General features: G+C 35.6%; 1 long non-coding RNA gene across 1 annotated transcript in view; it reads right to left on the minus strand.

Annotated features, from left to right (window-relative positions):
- Positions 1–16304, minus strand: part of LOC138917297 (uncharacterized) — a 91390-nt gene extending 75086 nt beyond the window's left edge. Inside the window, exon 1 of the long non-coding RNA XR_011425084.1 lies at positions 16079–16304. This is a non-coding gene — a long non-coding RNA (uncharacterized lncRNA). The remainder of the gene's footprint in view (positions 1–16078) is intronic.
- Positions 16305–22921: the final 6617 nt, after the last annotated feature.

The raw sequence follows: 22921 nt of genomic DNA on the forward strand, positions 1-22921 counted from the left end.
AAATTATCATATAGCAGCCAATTTTCCCTGCTCCATTTTAACTGGGTTGTTAGGTGAATTTTTGAAGGTAAAGAAGAATGTGAAGGTGGCTTTTCAAGGTGAGTAACCAGTGCAGTCAGTAGTCAAAGAGCAAGGCCTATTTGGAGAGCAATGAGGCACCAACATAAGACATAGGAAGAAGAATCAAGATGTGAATCCTCTGAAAGGTCAAATATGCCAAATTACGGAGTGTAGCATACCAACCAGATGTAAGAGTCTTTATGTTGCAGAATCAACAGGTTTTATAAACAATTGGATGTGGAGAGGAAGGAAAAGGGATGCCGAGAATGACGACAAAGATCTAGTTTATGGAATGAGGGCTATTTTCATGGTCACTTTAAAAAGTTCTTTTGGCAATTATCTAAGCCTGGGAATTAGGACAAAGAAAAAGAAAAGAAGATTTAGGAAATTTTCATTCTTCTCCTTTAGAAAATGAAAGCAAAGACCATAATAATATTTAAAGTTTAGATAGCAGAAATATTCTGTCCACATATTTGGATGAAAAAACAATAATATCTCCTGGTCAAAGTGACCTAGATAGGACTATGTTCCAATTTATTAATCTTTTCTTAAGATATAGGTGGTGATAATTAGTAGTTCACTTCACTAGCTGGGTCTTTGGAGGAAGTTAGTTAATGAGAGATAAAATCTGACCCCCTTCAAAAATCTAGTGAAATAGTTTAAGAAGAAGCAATAAATGAGAAGCCAATGTGTGTCTGCTGACAAGGATTTGGTGAGAGAGCACTCTTTAAAATCTAAGCCCTGATCACAAACTGGGGCTGCTGTAGTACTCGTTAGTTTCACATCCAAGACGTTTTCCAGGGATAGGAAAGGAAAGTCTGAAAACCTTATGGAAAAAGAGATGGCTGGTGCTTATCGTCATTTGGGTGCAAGATTCTCACTGTCATTTGCAGGCAGGAACCCCAAAACAATTATATTTTCAAAATTCCCAATAAATAGGCCTTGATTTTAAAACTCCCATTTCTTTTTCTCTTTCACACTCCTGTTGTCATTGAAATATGTAATTCTCCTGAATCATGAAGATGAGAATTAAAATAGAACGTTTGCAAATCACTAAGGGCAGCCTGCTAAAAAGCAGTCTGCAAAGTGAGTGATAGTATTAATCAAGACACCTAAACAAGCATTTTGAGGAGAAGATAATGAGTTCAGCTCTTGATGTGTTGTGGTTGGGAGGTCTGATGCACACTGAGATGAAGATTTCCAATAGGAGATGGGGAATATGGGTCAGGATTTCAAGAGAGAACTCAGAACTGGAGTTACATTTGGGAATCACTGTCAGGACAGAAGTTCCAGGCATGGTGCTGATCACCCTGAGAAGGTATACGGGACAGTATTGGAATTGGATCAAGGAGAAAACTCTGAAAACCACCAAAATTTAATCAGGAAGATTAACTGGAAGAGAATCCAGAAAGGAAGATAAAATATGAAAAGATAAAAGACTAAACTTTGGAGTCCTTTCCTCTCACTGTCTTCAGAGAGAGACACATTTGATTTACGTTATTTGTGAGTTTCTTATGCAGTAGATGACAAGGAAAATGGGGATGAGAGATCCACTTATGAATTAAGTTCCAAGAAATTTAACTATAGATGCATGCCAATCACAACAGCATCAAAAAAGAATAAAATACTTAGTAATAAATTTAATTTCAGAGGAGTAAGACTTTTACACTGAAAACTGCAAAATATTTCTGGAAGAAATAAAAGATCTAAATAAGTGGAGATACATTCCATGTTCATGGATAAAAAATCTTCATAAACATCTGACACAATAATGAATAGAAAAAGACTAGAATGCTCACTATAATCACTATTATTCAATACTGTATTGATGATCCTTGCCAATACCATAACGTGTTACATATACACACACACATAGAGGAAACAAAGAGCATTGACTTGATTTACAAATGACATGGTCACAAAGAATATTCAAGAGGCGACATGAAAAAAAACTAGAGCCAATATTGCCAGACACAAGACACTAGACTAATTAATAAGTAAATATTCTTCCAATCTATCAGAAATAAGAAAATATAACAGAAATGTTAGATTTTGGGACTCACCTATAAATAATTATAATTAAAGTTGGAAAAGTTCTTAATGGAAAAAAAATTATAAAACTTTATTGAAGACATAAAAGAAGATCTGAAGCAATAGAGAGATTACAGCTTGTCGGGAGAGGAACGCTATCATAAGGATATCAGTTCTCCCTAAAGGAATCCACGAAACAATTGCAGTTCTAATCTAAACACCAAAAAGAACTCAAACCTCTTCTAAAATTCATATCAAAAGAGTTAAAAGGAAAAAAAGGCAAGAGAAGCCAGAACTATCTGATGTCAAGATTTATTGTGGAGTTGTACTAATTTTCTTAATGTTGTATTGATGAAGGCACAAATAAATCATCCTGTGGAATAGACTGGAAGCCTCAAAAATAGACCCAAGCAGAAACGGTGATCTTAAAGAAGAGATGTTATTTTATACCATTTGCAGAAGGAATAAATGGTGTTGATTTTCCATATGGATAAATTTAGATGTCTAGCTCACAAACAAAATTCAAATGTAATAAAGACCTACATATGAGAAATGACACAAATTTTAGAAGAAAATGGAATAAATATCTACGACTAGGGATAGGATAGGTGTTTTTCAAATAACACACATGAGAAAAAGATTTAAAAAGAGATCAATAAATTTCATTACGCTAATATAAAAAACTTATATATGCCTAAAGATAGCATAATCAATGTTAAAAGACAGGCAACAATCTAGAAATATATAAAATAAAAACCCAAATAATCAATTAGGAAAAGACAAACAACCGGTACCAAAACACTCAAAGGATTTAGAACACTAGTCTCAATATAGGCTCTCCGAAAAGTAAACAATCGCAAAAATGTTTATCACTATTATTCAAGGAGGTTCAAACTACACCAACAATTAATTACCATTTAACACCACTGGCAAAAACTAAAGCCTGCCAACACCAAATATTAATTAAAGTACTTATATAGCTAGTGGCAAAAAAAAAAGGTCTTTCCGATTTAAAACGTAATTTGGCACTATCTGAGAAAATGTAAAATGTAAATGACCTATGATGGAGCATCAAACCTGTTTAAGTAAAAAAGGCAATTTATTGCCTAACGTACATTGAAAACTCAGGGACTATATCCAGAATTTAGGACGTTTAGACCTAGTGGTGCAACCACTATCAAATGGCAAAAAGAGAGTAGAGCCCTCCCTTTGAAATTGCCTTCTTAGTAGTGTTTTTCACGGTGTTGGCATTCTCAAAAACATAGTGTTTTCCAGGTGGCAAGAAATTTACTGACCCTTGGAGTAAACAAAAGGCAGCTCTTCCCCTGTAGTTTCAGCAAAAGTCCTAGCGTGTTCTCCAAGACAAGAGACTTGGTAGGGTAAGCCAATTGCGACAATTGGCTTAGAATTTTCCTGGTTTTGGCCCTGAAAGCCCTGCATCTCAGGAAGCTGCTCAAACCAGAATGATTTGCCCAGGACTATCTGGGTTTTAAAACTGAAAGCCCAGGGTCCTGGGAACCATTGGCTGCCCTACGAGATGGGGACATGTGGCCACGTTCCTCCCTATGGGGATGGACAGAGGATTTACTAAAGAAAAGTAGGCCGAGTAGATAAAATTGAAGTGCCTATAGAGGATTTGGGATGCGTGCATTGTGGTGTTCACTCAACTCAATCTGGCTGCACACAAGAAACCCGCAGCTAGAAAAAACGCACAAAGATCTTTGAACAAAAGTGAGGTTTTCCAGCAGCCTCATCCTTCTTTTCTCTACCAGAACATCATCCATAACTTACATATACACATTTGCTGTATGTTTTCTTGTGTCTTCTGGTTCATTATCTTAGAAAACTGCCTAAAGGTGTCATGGAGTGAGTCCATTTGTCGCCTTCCATTTTTAATTCCAGGTTTTTACTCATACAGTGGTGCATATTAATGTCTTGTACTATTCTCCATTCTAGCCTCACTTCAGATTTTTCTCTAGGTAACTGTTTTTCATTAAACTTAAAAAGGTCAGTGAAAGCTGAATTTTACTGTTTACCTTAACAGAGCTGGTTGCCATTGCAGAAATCCGACTAACCCTACTTCTAAGAAAATCAGTTTGCCTGCCTAGTTTCTTTGACCAACATCTGCTTCCTCCTGCCTGGGGCAACGTCCAGCACACAGTCTGTGGTGCTGCGAGAGTGATGAGCTCCTCATCTCCCCACAGCAACAGCGATAACAACAAATGGTTTGAAGTCTGTAAGAACCAATTTCTCCAGACTTTAAAGAAAAATCAGAAGTTGTAAATCAGAGTATGCAAATAAGGAAATCAAAGAACTGTTTGTAGAGCTGAGAAAATAGACAGCAGATTTGCAAATGTCTATAACCAGCAGGATTTGGTAAACACTGGAAGCAGCATGATTTTATTTACATTTATTGTAAGCCATGAGAATGCCTGGGTTTTCTTAAGAGCCTAGCAAACTTTCTTAAATAAAACTCAATTGTCTTTCACTGAAATTCATTTCTCAGAACCACAGGTAAGTTTTTGTTTCAAGATTGAGAAGTTAATCTCCCTTTGGTTGTAGTGCTAACCTTGATGCCTCGCTGACTATCAGCCATACTGAATAATCAATCACGATTTTAACTTTAATTCAATTGATTGAAAATGGAGTTTCTTTCAAGACAAAAAAAACTTATTGAAATAAATATTATCTTTTCAGGAGTTAGCCCTGAATAATAATAGAAAACCATCTTGCAATGTCAGTTGATCATAAACTTTATGTGAGGCACCATAGTGAAGTGACTGTTAGAAATATGCCACGAAGGGAGACTGTATTAGGAGAAATAGACACTTCTGTAGTTGAGACTCTCCTCTTTTACTTCACCTAGTAATTATCTGCTCTGTGGTAGGCAGAATAATGCATCCCCCACCAAAGATGTCTAGGTCTTAGTTCTTGGACTCTGTGACTATGATATCTTACAGGGCAAAAAGGATTTTGCAGATGCGATTAAAGCTCAGGAATTTGATTTAGGGAGATTATCCTGAATTATCTGTGTGGGCTGAATCTAATCACATGAGTCCTTCAAAGCTGAGAACCTTTCTTGGGTATGGCCAGAAAAGTGAAAATGGGATAAAGGTCAGAGAGATTAATATTGCTGGCTTTGAAGAGGAGGAAGAGGCCATAAGCCAAGGAATGTAGGCAGCCTCTTGAAGCTGGAAAAGACAGGAAAATGGATCCTTCCCTGAAGACTCAAAATGGAGCAGAACCCTGCCTACATCTTGGTTTAACCCAGTGAGACTCATGTCGGACTTTTGACCTAAAGAAGTTTAAGATAATAAATTTGTGTTATTTTAAGCCACAAACTTTGTGGTAATTTTTACAGTAGCAATAGGAAACTAATATAGCTCTTGTTGTCTTAATAAATGGATATCCTGAGACCTATAAATTTGTTAATCTTTATGAGACTATTTTTCCTTTCTTCTCTTCAAACGTCTCACTTCATTAGAATAGTGTTACCACAGTATGAAAACAAGTTTGTGGCTTATCGAGGTCTCCAATGTCCTTATATTTAAAGTTGAGCTCATTATTTTATCTACAGAGCTTTGAAACTTCAAAACTTCACAGCCGAAGGTAATCTAATCCTTTAATTCACATTTATACACATTATTCACATAGTTATATGTATATATTCTTATATTCAATAACTTATGTTTAAAATTACATAAGGTATAAATTACTCTCACATAAAGCAAATGACCTATTCAAATATTGTCTGCAGATCTCACTAGTGTAGTCAAATTCTTCCTAAAAGGCATACGTACAGATCATAGAAATAGATCTTCACCCAAAAGAAGTGTGATACAGGAAGACAGTTGTCTCATTCCAATGGCATTTTGTAGGCTAAACATATTGATGGACTTTTGAAATAGTTATTTTAATCACTCCACTGAACAACAAAATCACCTATTAGCCACATCAGTGGAGGAAAGCTTGGAAACTCATTTCATCCTCTATTACACAAAGCCTTTCTCACCCAGGTTGTTCAGTACTAAAATGTGTCCATCTCCATGAACATAGAAAAGACAAGACCCTTTTTCATTTTTGGAAAGTTAGTGCTGGACCTCAGTTAAGAGTGGAAGATGGAAGACTTACGTGAAATTTGAGTATTTGGATGAAGTTACCCTTCAGTCGATACTACCATCCTAAGCAAAACATTACATTTTTCCTGTATACACATAGTTCCAAACCAAGGGTAAAACAATTTTGTTGTTTTCCGTTTTGTTTTATATTTTTAATATCAACAAGGAAGCTTAATTGAGCAATAGTTTTATAATAAGTAGTACTTTTATAATAAACACAAGAGAATTCTCAAACAATTCTTCCTGATACTAGAAGTCTAAAGGGACTTCATCAAGAAATTTGCTCCCTAGAAATTCTATGATTAAAAATGACTAGCCCTTTTGGACATTGGACAGAAGTTTAGGTAAGACGACTTTAAGATCACTGGGTTTCTACTACGACGCAAGCTTTAACCAATGCTCAGGATGAAGAAATAAGCTCCCACTTTTGTGCTTCACAACTACAACAAAATTATTAAGAAATTAACTTTAAGACCAGGAAAATATTCTCCTGATGAAAGTGAAGCAGAACAACTAGAGACCATAAATGTCAAAGAGAGAAATCTTAAAGAACACTAGAAGAAACCAAAGGAAATTCTGCAAAGAATAGAAGATTTTGAAGATTTAATGTTTTTTTCAAAAAAAACCCAGAAATTTTTTTCAAATACTTGTTAGTAACATTGCTTGGAAGGTGGGAATTTTGTTTGTTGTTGTACTAATTTTTCAGAGAAATTATTTGAGAAATTATTCTTAAACATCAAATATTTAGTAGATTCTTTTGGTGACTTATCTGGTTGGGCTGAGGTACCCATTCTCCAGCTGCTGCAGGTGTTAGCTGCTAACAATTCACAGCTCACCCTTCTCCTGTGATTTCACTTTGGCCTGAGTGATAGCTCCCTCAGGCATGGCTCTCAGAGGGGAACTTCCTGACAAAGGCGTACGTAAGCTGGCCCTCTTGCTTCAGAGTGACTCTGTGGTACCATTCATACATCAGAGCTCCCCAGGGTATTAGGACAAGGCCAGGCTTCAGTTGCAGCCCTATCTTGGCCGAGCTTCCCTGTCTTATTCAGCTCAGCTCACTCCCTTAAGATCTCTCTTGAAAACACTCCCTCAATAAGTGCCTGTGCAAGAGTCCTCCTCTCAAGCTCAGCTTCTAGGAAACCAAACCTAAAACATAAGAAATGGAAAATGTAGAAGATAGAGATGGAAGATGGGTGGCCAGGAGACATAGATATGAGTTCCAGAAAGAAAGAAAGTAAAAACTAGGAGAAATGATGTTTAAAGAAACAAAAGGAATTTTCCTGACTTGAAGAATCTCTTGAATTCTCAGATTCAAAGGATTAACCAAATAAAAGGAATATCCAAAAGTCCACCACCATCATCAAAGAGTATTTGGAGGTTCTAATCACTACAATGAAGTCAGAAAAAGCAGCAACAACAATTAGAAAAACAAGAAATAAAATCACCATAGTTTGCAGATGATTTGACTACAAACCTAGAAAACCTGAGGAACTCGAGTGGGAACTGTTGTAACTAACAAGAATTCCAAAACATGGTCAGAGACAGGCTATGTAGTCAGCAACAAGGAAAATCAATAACATTCCTTTATACTAGCAATAACTACTTAGAAAATACAGGGGAGGAAAAATATTATTCACAGTAGCAACAAAAATTATAAAGTTGCTAGAAATAAAATCAACAGGAAGTGAACGAAGTCCATTTTTAAAAAAAATTTATAAAGCTTTACCAAAGGACACAAAACAGGACCTCTGGTAGCAAATAAGGTACCCAAATGAGAAGAGTATAAGGATGTCGATTCTTTCCATGTGGAGAGAAAAATACACTGCAATACAAATTTGAGCACCAATCTTGGGTTGGAGGGGCAGTTTTGTACTGTGTACAGAGTCTTAAGAAATTAAAAATGAAGTTCATCTGGAAAAATAAATTCATGAGACTGGCCAAGAAAAAAATAGATTATCTCCTACAAGTTATTCTCTTATGAAAGCTCTGCACAAGCAAAGATATATTTTCTACACAAAGGAATTAAATTTTTAAACGTGTTGAATTATAGAACCAAATTCTAGCTTATTAGAGTTGTCTGAATTGCTTATGGGTAGGGTAACTAGGTAATTTTCCATCTAAATTAAGGAGACTGAAAGAAGGAACTATTAATAATTGTGGTGGGATAACAGGTGTTAACAGGCCTGACTTAGTTAAACCAAGACCCACAGTTATATTATTAATGGACCATATCTTATTAGAAAACAGCTTAGTATTAAGAATCTTAAATGAGGAGTTAGGAGGCTAGTTATCTCATTAATAACTCAAAGTATGCCCTTAAAATAAAAAACCAGCTAAATTTCTTTAAACTCATTCCAGCCACTTCAAAGGATCAAATATCACTACACTGTAAGTATAAAGTATTAAAAAATTATTTATGTAATTTACCAGTTCACTACTCCTATGGGACAACATACTCAGAGACAGAAATTTGCGCTCCTGTTCCTCTTCCCAAATTATTAAGTTAATAATGCACAATAGCATGTTTTATTTAAATACTTGTATGATACCTGAGTATACAAGTTATTCCAACAACAACTGTGTTTGGTCAATGTGGGGGCACTCTTTATAAGGCTCTCTTAATATGTATACATTTGTGCCCAAATTGCACTTGAATTAAAAGTAACTGGAATAAGTCACCTTAGCTCACCTAATGCAGATAGGAGCTCTGAAGCCCTCAAATTAATGACTTAGCAGCACTAACATGGCAAGTTTGACTGAGCACTTTAAAACTCTTTTCAAGGTGTTCACTGTGTTACTTCATTGATATCCAAGTCCAGAACGCACGAAATGTTTCTGTAATTAAAACAGGGAGTCACGACGGAAGAAATTTAAAGTGCAATCTCGCCACAGAGCTTGAGCATTTCCTTCATAATCTCAATGACTATCATTCCTATATTTTTTAAACACTGATATTTTTAACCTCTGTTACTGGCTAACATCAGGGCTGATATGAGAAAAAAATTTGGATCACATGACAAGAATCTGATAATTAAAATATGAAGAAAAAAACAGATACCACTTTGTCAGTATAAATTTCAATTATATATTGAATTCTGAGAGAGTGTTCCAGTTACTACAATTTTCTATTCCACTGACGGTTTCTATTGAAACATTAATAGAGCATATAATTACATATTCCTGATGATTTTAGTGGATCAAATATAACAAAAACTTTTAACATTCTTTACATTTATCACCATCCTGAACAATAATCTTTGCATAATAATACAGGTGTAGAAACTTACCAATTCAGTTTAAGTGTGCACTGAGCCCAGAATGTATCCAGTAATAGCTATATTAGTTTCCTATTGCTGCTCTAGCAAATTACCACAAACTCAGTGGCTTAAAACAACACAAATTTATCATCTTATAGTTCTGCAGGTCCGAAGTCCAAAATCAGTCTAACATCAAGGTGTCAACACGAGCATTCCTTCTAGAAGCTCTAAAGGGAGAATCTTTTTCCTTGACTTTTCCAGCTTGTAGAGGCTGCCCACATTCTTTAGTTCATGGCCCCACATCACTCCAACCTTTGCTTCCATCATCACGTCTTCTCTTACTTTAAATCTCCTGTTTCCTCTCTTACAAAGACCTTTGTGACTACATTGCAATCACCTGGATAATCCAGGATAATCCACTCATCTCAAGATACTTAACTAACATCTGTTAAGTCTCCTTTACCGTATAAAGTAACATAGTTACAGATTCTGCAGATTAGCATGTAGACATGTTTGGGGGCCATTATTCACCCTACGATGATGCCATTTGAAAATACAGCTGATATTTTAGCTTCTATCTCTTTACATTTCCTATTTTCTTCTAAAGTGGAAAATGGCCAAAATGAGGGATGAGGGAAGTAAGGGTGGATGAAACTCAACTCATTGTTCTGCTTAAATGAGTTCCAAGATATGCCTCTTACCTCTGGCAAAGAGAAAGCTACAGGGGCCGGCCTGATGGCACAGTGGTTAAGTTCGCATGTTCTGCTTCAGCGGCCTGGGGTTTGCCAGTTTGGATCCCCGGTGCAGACCTACGCACAGCTCGTCAAGCCAGGCTGTGGCAGGCGTCCACATATGGGGTGGAGGAAGATGGGCAGGAATCTTAGCTCAGGGCCAGTCTTTCTCAGAAAAAAGAGGAAGATTGGCAGCAAATGTTAGCTCAGGGCAAACCTTGCTCAAAAAGCCCCAAATAAACAAAAAATAACAGCAACAACAACAACAAGCTACATATATCACGAAATACAATTGCAAAAACAACACAGGTAAGACATGAGCCTTCTCCAGATTCAAGTCTTCTAAGATTAAATGTTTCAGTTGATAAATGCTCAGAGGCTTGACTGTCCTACATAAAACTAGAATAACCTAGGGTATTTATCTGCTGTCTTTCCTAGGACATACCAACATCTATAAAGGAAAAAAATGATCACAAGTATTGGCAATAAAATAACACCAAAAACTGCAAAAAATGTTCTGAGAAATGTAAAGTACTTCTCATGGGTTACCTCCAAATATCTTGGTATGGTTTAAAGTCATTACCCCTACACTGCGATAGACCCAGAGAATATAAACTGTTCTTTCAATGTTGTTCAGATATTGAATGGTTGAGCTAGAAACATATGCAAGTCTCTAGAATCTTGTCTGTATGCCCGTTGAGTGAGAGGAGGGGAATGACAGAGGGAGGATGAGGGAGGGGCGAGGGGAGTTTGAGGAGTGGGAAAACGGGGAAGCAATTGGCCAGCTATGCTGCTTCTGAAGTTCCAAGATAATAAACCAGACAGATTGGATAGCGCCTAGCCAAGCAAATCTCTAGTTGCTGAGTGAGGGAACAAAATAATCCCAATGGTAAAACTAAGAAAATACCCGCTGAAGTCCTGCAAGTATTATTTATTCCTCTTACAGCAGCATTTGATGATGAAAGTACATATGCATGAATAAACCATTCTTAAGAACTGGAAGGAAAAACAACACACATTTCACCCAAATCTAACAGAAAAAATGCAGGTCTTTCAGTGCTTAGGGAACACATTTCTCCTAAATATATGTCAACTGCTAGGCTTTTGTGGTCTTTTGCACCAAGGTTGTCTTTTCTAAAGAACATCATCAGTGGGAACCCAAGAAGTCCTAAAACAGTCTTTAATCCTTGGAGATTAATGTCATATTAATAAAAGCTCAGAGAATACAAGTTATTTGGCCCATTCATTCAATTCTCCTATTAATTTGTACCCAATAAATCTAGATACTCCCAATTTCCCTACTTGCTCTCATTTTCCAGTCTATGCCTTTGCCCACCCTATTTCTAGTACTTGTAATTCCTTTCTCCATCATTTCCTTTTCCCATCCTAATCTTGAGATTGCCTGGTTGTTAAGACCTGGCTCAAAAATTGCCTTCAGCTTTATGTTTTTTTAGATCAGAATAGAACAGTGGTTAACAGGTAGATTCTGAAATCAGACTGAATTTGACAGCTAGATCAACTACTTTCTGGTTTTGGGCAAATTAACCTTTTTCTACTGCTGTTTCCTCCTCTGTTAAGTGGAGGTTGAAGGTTTAACCCACTACAGGCTGCAGTGAGGTTTAAATAAACTAGTATAGGTAAAGCACTAGAACACTGACTGATTGATGCATAGTCAGCTCTCAATGAGGGTCAGCTTTCATGTTCCCAAAGTGAAACTAATCACTTCCTCTTCTGACTCCAATTGCACTTTTTGTTCTTTACAAATCTTCCCACCTTGAACTAGTTATTAATGTATACATTTTATCTGCATGCCCAGTTGTGTCTTCTCTGAGGATAGGATAAAAGTCTTCCTTATTTTTCGTCCTCTACAGCCCTTGCATATTATAACAATGGGAAAGCTAGCATTTATTGACCACACAGTACGTTCCAAAAATTATGTGAGATTTTTATATGCATCACCTCATTTAATCTTCGTAATAACCCTATGTGGCAAGTAATATCAGTCATCCTCACTTTACAGATGAAGAAACAGATTTAGAGAGATAAACTTGCTTAACGTTACATGGTTAATAGGAGGTTTTGATTCTAAATCCCAAACTTTTAACTACTATGTTATATAATCTGCTAGTTGTTATACCGCAAATGTGTAGAATGACATGTTGAATGACCATAATCTTAACCATAAAGATTTTTACAGTCTCTGCTGTGTGGTGGGCACATTATAAATAACCACTACCTGTCTTGGAGAGTCATGTTTGACAATTTTTACTGTGAAGAATGAAGTAAACAATAAAGTCTCGAGAATCGTGTAAATGAGTCGTAGGGGGAACTGAAGTACATTTAATCCGTACGGCTGCTATAGAGAGCCTTGCTACTCAGAGTACTCCCTGGCCTGGCAGCACCGGCATGACCTGGAGGCCTGCTAGAAATGCAGAGTAATCTTGGGCCCCACTCCAGATGCATTGAATCACGATCTATGTTTTAGCAAGATCTCCAGTGTAAGAATCATTTTTATAGAGGTCGTGAACCAGCAATTCTCCACTTAAGCATAGAGTAAATAAAAATTGTTGGGACTTAGGGAGATTTTTCTTTCTAAAAGTGAAGAGACTTTTCTAAAAGTTAAGAGACACGTTAAGAGATATGGGGTAAAATATGATAAAGCCTGAACTTTCTAAAAATTAAGAGACATGTTAAGAGATCATGGAGTAAAATATAGAAGGAATGTGTAAGAGTGCCTTTTCAAGAAGTTATCTTTAAATGATAGATTAGCATTTATCTAAGAAATATCAACTAGGAAAAGGGTCTTAGTTCCTGAGTATACGGAAGACTATAATTAATTCCAGAATATAAACTTCCTGAAAGCAGAGTTTTAGGCTCATTTATTGCTGTATTCTCAATGCAAAAAAAGACTGCCTGGTATATAGTAGGGACACAACAGATATATGTTGAATGAAGAAATATGTTCTCAAGATTCTGAGGGCAATTTGAGTATATCCTCCGAAGAGCAGGAGTGGGGATAGAAATAACTTCTAGGGTTCTGCTGGCTCAAACTTTAGAGTTGTGATTTGTCTTAAGTGTCCTAATATGGAAGAGGTTTTCTGCCATTAAGGACACAAGGAGGTGAAGAGAACACAATGTTAATACCTTCATATGTCTTACATAAGGGGTGACTATAAATTATATAAAAGAAAAAAAATCATCTTTTCTTGATGGTCGGGTATCAGTTCCATTTTCTTGTTTTAGAAAACTCTTGGGCATAATAAACTCTGAATTTTGTTCTTTGAACGCTATCCCAAGAGTTTTGCTCACGACAAGATGATTAATTCGGCACCTATTTCTGGACACCAGGGAGCACATCTCAGAACAGCCCAATAACAAAGCCAGACCTCTAGCTCAATTAGTATAAAGAGAACAGCTGTTTTCACTCCAGCATCTACTCATGATGATGAACTCTTACAGTGTGTCATATCCTCTTTCTGAGTTAAGCCTCAAGGCCAGAGATACAATCCTGACAGTATTAGGAAGAAAAACAATAAATACGTGTCCAGATGTCAGATCACAGACAGTCTAATAAGCCCTTAAGTTTATAGTTAAATAAAACAAATGTAGACATGAAAGGCATTGTCTCGTTAATTACGCACTGGATAACTAAGATTTCTTATTATCCTTAATTAATGATAATATTATTCATATACCAATTTCACTCTTAGAATGTTACAAAGGTGTCTGAGGTTTAACTATCTTGCATTCACCATCAATGCTGTGAAGGAAGGAGTTAATCTATTTCAGAGTGTTAGAACAAAAAATGGTTTTTTTCCATTGTAAGTAGAAATTTTGAAATGCTTTTAGCTAAACAAGGAAATAAAAGCAGGACAACTTCTAGTATTGTACCACAAAGCCAGCTATAATAATGACATATTCATTGACAATAGCAAAATATTTTACTTATTTGTTTTTTTTAACACAATTTTTTTCTAAGGAAGATAAGATAATTCTAAGATTTCTTGGTTAGTTTTACTGTTATGACAAAAGTGAAATGTATAAGAATAAGAAAAATTATTTTGTAAGGAATTAACGACAGCAAAGTACTTCAACAGGGACATTGTTCTTCACAGACGTTCTTGGCAGTGTCCGGTTGTGCCTGCCTCTGAAGGCCATCTGCTCACCTCTCAGATAACTCTCATGGGCAAACCCGGGGCAGTATTTCCTATGACAAAGAAAACTGAAAATATCCGCAGAGGAATGAAGCAGTATTTCAATCTCCCAAGCAAAGTAATTCCAAAGGGTTGATGGATGAGAGGTCAAAAATGTCAAGTGCTCCAAAAATTAAATAGTTCACTCATAAATCATTCAAGCCAGGCAAGAGCAAAAATAATAGTGCTTGTCCTAACAATCACCAGAAAGAAAGGACACATTCCAGCCACAGAGACAACATTGCTTTCCCCTGTAATCTCTAACTGCAGCATGTTTGGGAGCACAGGTAGGACAAAGAACAGAAATATCCATCTTCATGGGTGGAACCCCATGACATATTTCCAACTAACAATCAAAAAGAGCAGCTCATGCAGACAGCAAACAAAACAAAACCGAAAAACCAGAACTGCACCTTTCAACTGAACGATCCCTGAAATACCTATGAAACTGTGTGAGCACGGAGCATAGCAGTCACCTTTGGCTGAACTAGGCAGGGGAATTGCAAGGGCATGGGGTGGGACAGGCCTGCTTTTCCCCTGATGTACACACCAGGAAAACAAAAGATGTTAAACAGATTCAAAGTAAACAGATGTCAGCTTAATCATACAGATATGAGTCATCATACACTACCCAAAGCTGCTTAGGCTTTTTACTTAAAAGTGCAAAATGTCACATCAATAACCTTTGTCTATTCTTTCTTTGAACTTATCTTGATTGAAAAATAACACTGTTACTGGTATATACTTCTAAAATTTTGTGTGTTTCTGTGTATGTTTTTATTTGGTTTGTTTGTTTTCTCCATAAATGAAGGCATACTTTATACATACATAGGTGCTATTCTGAACCTGGTCTCTTTTTGCTGAGAATGTTTTGAGCTATTTCTTTGTTAGCACATAAACATCTGCCTCACTTGTAAGGGACCTGATATTACATTGATTGGCTATCTCATCACTTATTCAACTAGTCAGTAACACTAAAGTTGTTTTTGTTCTTTACAACTGAAAATAACGTAGGGACCTTCTTTCTATGGCTGTATCTGCACATGTGTATGAATATATCTATAAGATAAATTTGCAAGTACTGAATTGCTGGTCAAAATCTGTGTTCCTAATTTTGATAGACATCATCAAATTGTCCTTTAAGGACATCAATTTCTCCTTTGAAAAGAGTTTAATCCACCACCAAAACTGTATGAGGATGTCTGTTTACACGCATCCTCATCCCCACTATATTTGGTCTTTGGTGAATCTGATAGGTGAAATAGCATTTCATTTTTTGTTTTAACTTTTATTTTCAAAATTATAAATAACATTAACATCTATTCATATTTTTAAGTGCCATTTGAATTTCTTTAAATGTGAATTCGGATCGTTTATCTTTCATAGATTTGTCAAAGCCCATTACATTCTATATTTCTTCAAATCTAAGACACCATTAATCGTAAGAAGAAGGAGAAAATATCCCTGCCCGGTAAGAAACAGTGCTTTCTTATCACCTATAGTTTTCATTTTGAACATATTAAAATCATCCTTTTACACTTCAGTAGACAGATATTTTTGTCATGTTTCACTCTTGCACGTATATAGACAGGAAATAAAGCAAAACAAATTTCTCTAATTCAGTGTCTGACTCTTCAGAGTCCCTTTGCAACACTGAGTCCTCCACGCCCGTGGTTTTCCCCGCTAACCTTCTTCCACGCCATCAAGAGCGCTGGTATTGAAGCATTTCTTTAAAAACATTCCTCAAAGAAGTAAAAGCCACCAGGTCTGGGCTGTTAAACTGACATTGCAATTAAGCAGAGCCAGCCTGCTCTCGACTCCAGCCGCAGGAGTGCTGCTCGTCGAGTCTGATACCCCACCTCCGCTGCCCTCTCACAGCCGGCTCTTTCCTGCAGGGACGCCATTTCAGGAAGCTTTCCCCACGCCCGCGTGCTGGAGATGTTGAAATGTGGGGAAGATGTGAATTACAATGAACAAAATCCTTAACAAAGAAACCATCCTTTGCGTTAGGGGTTGTAAATCTCTTTCTCAGCGTGTTACTTTTATTTTAGCTACTATTTTTAGCATTGAGAATATTTACATTTTCATGTGGTCAAATGTATCCTTTTTATTTTTCTTTATGGAGTATGAATTTTGTGTCTGGAGCTTCCCCACATCAATATGATAGAAAAAATGGGTCGTATTTTCCAAGGAACAGTTTTGTTTTGGTTTTTAACTTTTAAATTTGTGATGCAACAGGAGAGAGAGTGTGGATGTTGTGTGTTCAGTAGAATGTCTGAGGTAAAATTCCAGCTCTCTTTTGTCCCACATAACTACCTAGATTTCCCAGCATCATCATCATATACTAACTTTCCACGTCAGTGTTGGTTTATTTTCTAGTTTAAGTTCTTCTTTTTATATGCTGATCTATCTATATTCTCATAAAATGCAACAAAATTGTCTTATATAGTGAAATTTTATGAAATATTATAAATCTTGCAAGGCTAGTGGGTTTTCAATACTTTTTTTGTTTTTGGCATTTTATTTGAGTGCTTATTTCTCTTGAATTTTCTAATCAGTTTAAGTTACAAAAAATCATTTTCCTCTTTTTATTGTCGCAATATTGAACTTACATAATTTAGAGAGTTGCAATCTCTAGAAGACCAATTTACTGTGTAAGAACAATGAACTCATTATATTTATTCAACTCTCGTTCTGTTTTAAAGTTTTCAATTACATAAGTCCTGTTAATTTATATTGTTAAATTTCTCTCTCAGTATTTTACTGTTTTGTTACTGTAGTGAATAGGGGGTTTTACCTAACATGATTTCTGACTAGTTACAATTAATGTATAAGAGGTTGTTGATCTTGTAACCAGGCTGATTACTCCAAATTCTTCTTAGTAATTAATATTTTTTGAGTTTATTATTTTAAGTTTGCCAAGGATACAATCGCATTTTCTATAAAAATGGTATTTTTTAAATTTTTCAGTTGCTAAAACTCTTTGTAAAATCTGTTGAACATTATTTCTTCTTTTTTTTCAGTTCTAATTTTAATGCATTGTATTCAGAGAATGAGATACTTTTCATTTCATGAAATAAAATTGATTGAAGTTTATTCTACAGCACAATATGTGGTCAGTTTAGTAAATATTCTAAGGCACAATAAATGAGATGTTTTCTGTGTTTTCAGGGTATAAAATTACATACAAAACATGGCACTTCGCACTATGGAATAATTCCATGGCTTACTCATGCTTCCAGATTTTTATATTTCAAGTAAAGTTCTCTTGACTATGTTCTTCAAGTTAAAGACACTTCAGAATATATATAATCCTAAGCATGTTTCTTCGTTTGCCCAGAATTTCACTGCTTGGCTACGACTGCTTCTAGTTACTAGATTGGGCTTTGGCTGTGTGCTAGTGTCATTGAAGATAACAGTTTTGTTTTTTTTTTAATTTGTGTCATTTTAATTGGTTTCTGAAATGGAGTAAACTAAAAACACCTTAACTTTGCCATCTTGAACTAGAAGTAGTGTATTTTATGTTTACTAAAATAATTTATAAGATTGATTTTTCTCCTGATAGAGTTTGAGTTTTTGAAACATTCAGCGGGGAGAAAAAAAACTTTATCAATTTTTTTACCTTTCTCTACCAGAAAATACTTGGGAGGCTTTTAAATGTCTCAGTTTTCGTCTCTTGTTCGTAAGCTCAAAACTTCCTGTCATTATGGCAGACTGAACGGAACCCTTTACAAAGACACATGGAGATCATAGATAATGCATCACCAAAAACGAAATATAATGCCACACCAAGCTTGAAATCAAGAAAATATCTAAGTGCCGGAAATAAAGAAGAAATTGAAAGTCAAAGGTAATTGGAGCTAACATAGAATTGCTCATTGGAACATCGGGCATACCGCCTGTGAGCTCACAGGAAATTGGGCCTCATGCCAGTGCAGGAAGGGTGGTTGGAATTAATCCACCTTCGTAAAAGTGAATATGAGCAAGTCTTACCTTATCTGTTTATCTGTCGTACAGGGACTAAAATCTCAGCCAAAAAGCCTCGAAGTTTTGCAGAAAATGTGACAGGAGCTTACGTGAGACTTCTGTTGTCCCAGAGTTGACAACTTGGGTCCACAGATGAAAACACAAGCACTAAGCCTCCCTTATTCTAAAAAGAACCATCAATGTCTGGGGCTTCCTAAAAGTTTCCAGAACTGGCCCTGCTGTAATTAACTACCACCCCAAACCAAATATAAGTAAAACACAAAGCAGAGCAAATCTTGGAGGTTGGGTTGAAGTCATTGGCTTTATGTGGGAGTGGAATATGCCCAGGGAAAGGTACTATTTCCTTCCCCATTGAGAGAATGTGAGCTTACCAATATCTTCATTTTTCATAGTGAAGAGTAAATAGATGTGGATAAGTCAAGTGGATAAAACAAAAAATAAAGCAAGGAAGGTATCAAAGACTAGTCGGTTATTTTAAAACGACATAGAAGTAAACATGAGGAAGCTCCCATTAAGCAAGAACAGAAAAATTTGAGTGTCTAATGAAAAATGAATACTATTGAATGCGTCCTGAATATGTTAAAAACCCTTAGTTCATGATGATAATCCCACAAAACTAAATGCTAATTCAACATCATTGGAAAGAATGAAATGAACTTAATAAATATGGAAGGAATAATAAAATTAGAAGGTCTCCATTTTATAATCATTGAAACCTAATTTAGCTAACGGTCATCCTTGATGAAACAGGAAAGAGACTGATGGAAAATTTACAACAGAGAGTTCAAGCTGTCACTTGATTAACTGGAGCATCACTAAATGTGGGACAATTCAATGTGCAACTAATCAATGGCAGGGGAAAATGAGAGGAAGTAGAGAGGTGGACTATTCTAGAACAAAAGATGCTTAAGAAAAATAATCAAATGTAATGTGTGGAGTTTGTTTAGGTCTTAATTCCAATAAGCCAGCTGGAAAAAAAAATTGAGAATACTGCGGAAATTTAACTAAGGTTTGAGTATTAGACTATATGAAAGTGTTAAGGGAATATTTTTAGGTGTAATAAAATTCTGGTTATGTAGGAAAATATACATATCTGTTAGAGAGGTATATATAAATACATAAGCAAAAAATGATGTGATAGCTGGGATTAGCTTTAAATGACTTCAGTAAAGAGTAAAGAGCAAAAGTGGAATAAACAAAAGTGGCAAAAAATGGATAGCTGTCAAATCTGGGTGACAGGTATATGGGGATTCATTATACTATGATTTCCACTTTTGTGTATGTTTTATTTTCTCGTCAAAACTTTAAACTTTAAATAATATATGCTGCTTACTAACTACTTTAATAAAACTGTATGACACTAGTTTAGAATCTTGCTTCATAACCAAAAGTAACTGTATTTACTTGTAGACGTTCCTAAAATGGCAAGCAGATTTCCTAACAAGACAAAAATCAGCCTCTAAGCTTAACCCTACAAAACTCTAACATGAATAGCAAAATCAAAATAAGCCTGGTGGCACAGTGATTAAGTTCACGCACCCCGCTTTGGTGGCCCAGGGTTTGCAGGTTCAGATCCAGGGCATGGACCTATGCACCACCCATTAAGGCATGCTATGTTGGCATCCCAAATAAAATAGAGGAAGATGGGCACCAGTTTTAGCTCAGGGCCAATCTTCCTCACAAAAAAAGCAAAACCAAAAACTAACTAAAAAACTATCATTGTAAAATTTAAGAACTAGGATGAATTCCACTTCTGATATTTTAATGGACTAGTTGTCTGAATCAACACTTCCATCAAAAACAGTAAATATTCCTTGGCATAATAAAGAAAATATCTTTTTTGATGCATCAAGGAGTTAGCATGAGGGTAAGAAATTCTCAGGTCTGAAAAAGAAAAAAAAAGAAAGAAAGCAGGACTCTAGAGAACTGCTGACTGCAGTCACCCTGAGGGTAGTTGCCTTTGAAACAGAGTATAATAGCATGTTCTTCCCCAACAAATGTAAGTACCAAAGACTATAGCAGCCTATAGGAGTTATCTGGAAATCCTATTACTGCCTCGGGAATTGCAAAGAAAATTGATTCTTTAAACCTAGGTACAAAGTTGAAAAGGGGAAATATCACTGTTAACAATTTGTAACCAAAATCTGTTTTAAAGTCCAAACTGAAATGATTCTCATTGTGAGGAAACTCAGGCAAGAATTTGATTCAGAATGATTGTGAGCCATTAGTGTCCTGGGCACTGGGAAGAGCAAATAAAAATTCTCTCTGGAGAAGACCCTTCCTTTCAAGTTCACAAAGATTGTTCAAAAATAAAATTCTGAGGAAAATAAGCATCATAACAAAAATAAGTAAACACTCAATAGCTCTGTAAAAAGGTACAGCAATCAACAGAACCAGACTAGCCATGGCCCAAATATTCCAAGTGGAAAGTAACTATTATCAATATATTAAAGTTTCCAAAGGAAAAGATGGACAACATATAAGAACAGGTTGGGAATTTTAGAGAAATAGAAAATGACAAAAAAGAGTCGGATAGATATTGTCATGGTGGAGGAAATCCTGTTTCTTCCCTTCTTGTGTTCTTCTGGCTGGACTATAATAAAATTGATAGGAGACTAGATTAAAGCAGAAAAACCCAGTTTAATATGTATGTATTGGAGACCGTAAAGAAATGATGCTCAGAGAATGAACAAAGTAGGTAGTATATGCATCTTTTACATAAAGAAGCGAGGAATTCCTGAAAAATCGACAGGACAAAGAAACTTAGATTTGAAGTACCTAATTAGTGAGGAATTTAAGGAGAGTTTAGGCTTGAGGTGGTAAATTAGCGAGGTTTGTTTATGCAGGCTTGTGGGCCCTGAATTCCCCAGCTCTGACGATAAGGATGCAGGGAGAGTACCTTTCAATTGGGAGGTTTATTTCCTGCTTTAGGAGGGAGCAGACATAGGATGGTCAGAATGCCCTTGGTGCCTTTTAAGCAACTTTAATTCAAAATAATCAATATGCTATTGTGAGATATTTTGGAGTGGTCTGCCCTGGGACCCAACAATCTAAAACACATGATAACAAAGATAAAGAATGACTTCACAAGGCCCATCAGTAGATTGGACACACTGGAGGAAAAATGAGTGCACTTGATAAATCAATACAAATTCCCAAACTGAAACACTAAGAGAAAAATGAGTAGGAGGCAAATACAGAACCAGAGCATCTAAGAATTGTGGGAAAGTATCAAATGGTCTAACATACAAATAGTTGGAGACCCGGAACAGAAGAAACATTTGAAAAGGTTGAGAATTTTATCTTAAAAAGCCATCAAACATAGATCCATAAAGCTCAGAGCATAAAATATTTTAAAAAACCATATTTAATCTGGTAAAATTCAGACATAAAAAGAAAATCTTGCAGTTAAAGGAAAAAGAAAAAGTACTTACAGTGGAACAAAGATAAGAACTATAGCTGACCTCTCATCAGAAGCAAGGCAGACTGAAAAAACTTAGCAATCTACACATCATGAAAATATCTTTTCAGAAACTGAAGGAGAAATAGACTTTTCAGGAAAAAAGAGAATCCATTACCAGTAGAAATGCACCATATGGAAATTTTTTAAAGTTCCAAAAAAATGAACATGATTCCAGACAGAAATTTGATTTCTGGAAATTGTTAAAATGAATATTAAATACTTTTCCTCTTATGTTTAATTGCTCTAAAAGTTAATTGATAATATAAAGCAAAAATAGTAGCAATATACTGTGGTTTGATACATATGGGAGAGTAATATGCAGTATGAAGATAACACAAAAGATGGGAGGGAGGAATTTGAAATATATTGTTGCAAAGTTCTTACACTACATGGGAAACATAGTAATTATACTTGAAGGTAGGCTGGTTATTTAAAGATGCATATGGTAAACCCTAGGGAACCCACTTTAAAAGAAATGAGAAGAGGTATAAATAATAAGCCAATAGTGTAGGTAAAGTGGAAGCAAAAAAAGTTCAATTAATAAAATGCAAGTAGAGAAAAAAAAGAATAATGAAACAAGTATAAGTTATTTAGCAAGATTGTAGCTTTTAACTAGGTAAATAATTACATTAAATGTAAATGGTCCAGATACATCAGTTAGAGGACAGGTTGTCAGATGGGATTTTAAAATAACTCAAATATATGTATACTTTCCATAAGAAACACCCATCAAGTATACAGAAATATTGTAAAAGACAATGGAAAATATATTGTGCAAACACTAATCAAAAGAAAACTGAACTGACAATATTTGTATCAAAGAAAGTAGGTTTCAGAACACGGAATATTTCTAAGGATAAAGAGGTACATTACATAGTGATAAAAGGATTCATTCACCAAAAAGTCATAGCAATCCTAAAAATGTATATATCTAACAATAGAGTTTCAAAATACATGAAACAAAAACTTATGGAATTGAAAATATAGATAGACAAATCCACAACTATAGTTGGAGATTTCAATACTCCTCTCCCAATAATTGACAAAACAGGAGCAAGTCACTAAAGATATATAAGGCTTG

The sequence above is a fragment of the Equus caballus genome, chromosome 14 (assembly GCF_041296265.1).
Source record: "Equus caballus isolate H_3958 breed thoroughbred chromosome 14, TB-T2T, whole genome shotgun sequence".
NCBI classification, from domain to species: domain Eukaryota; kingdom Metazoa; phylum Chordata; class Mammalia; order Perissodactyla; family Equidae; genus Equus; species Equus caballus.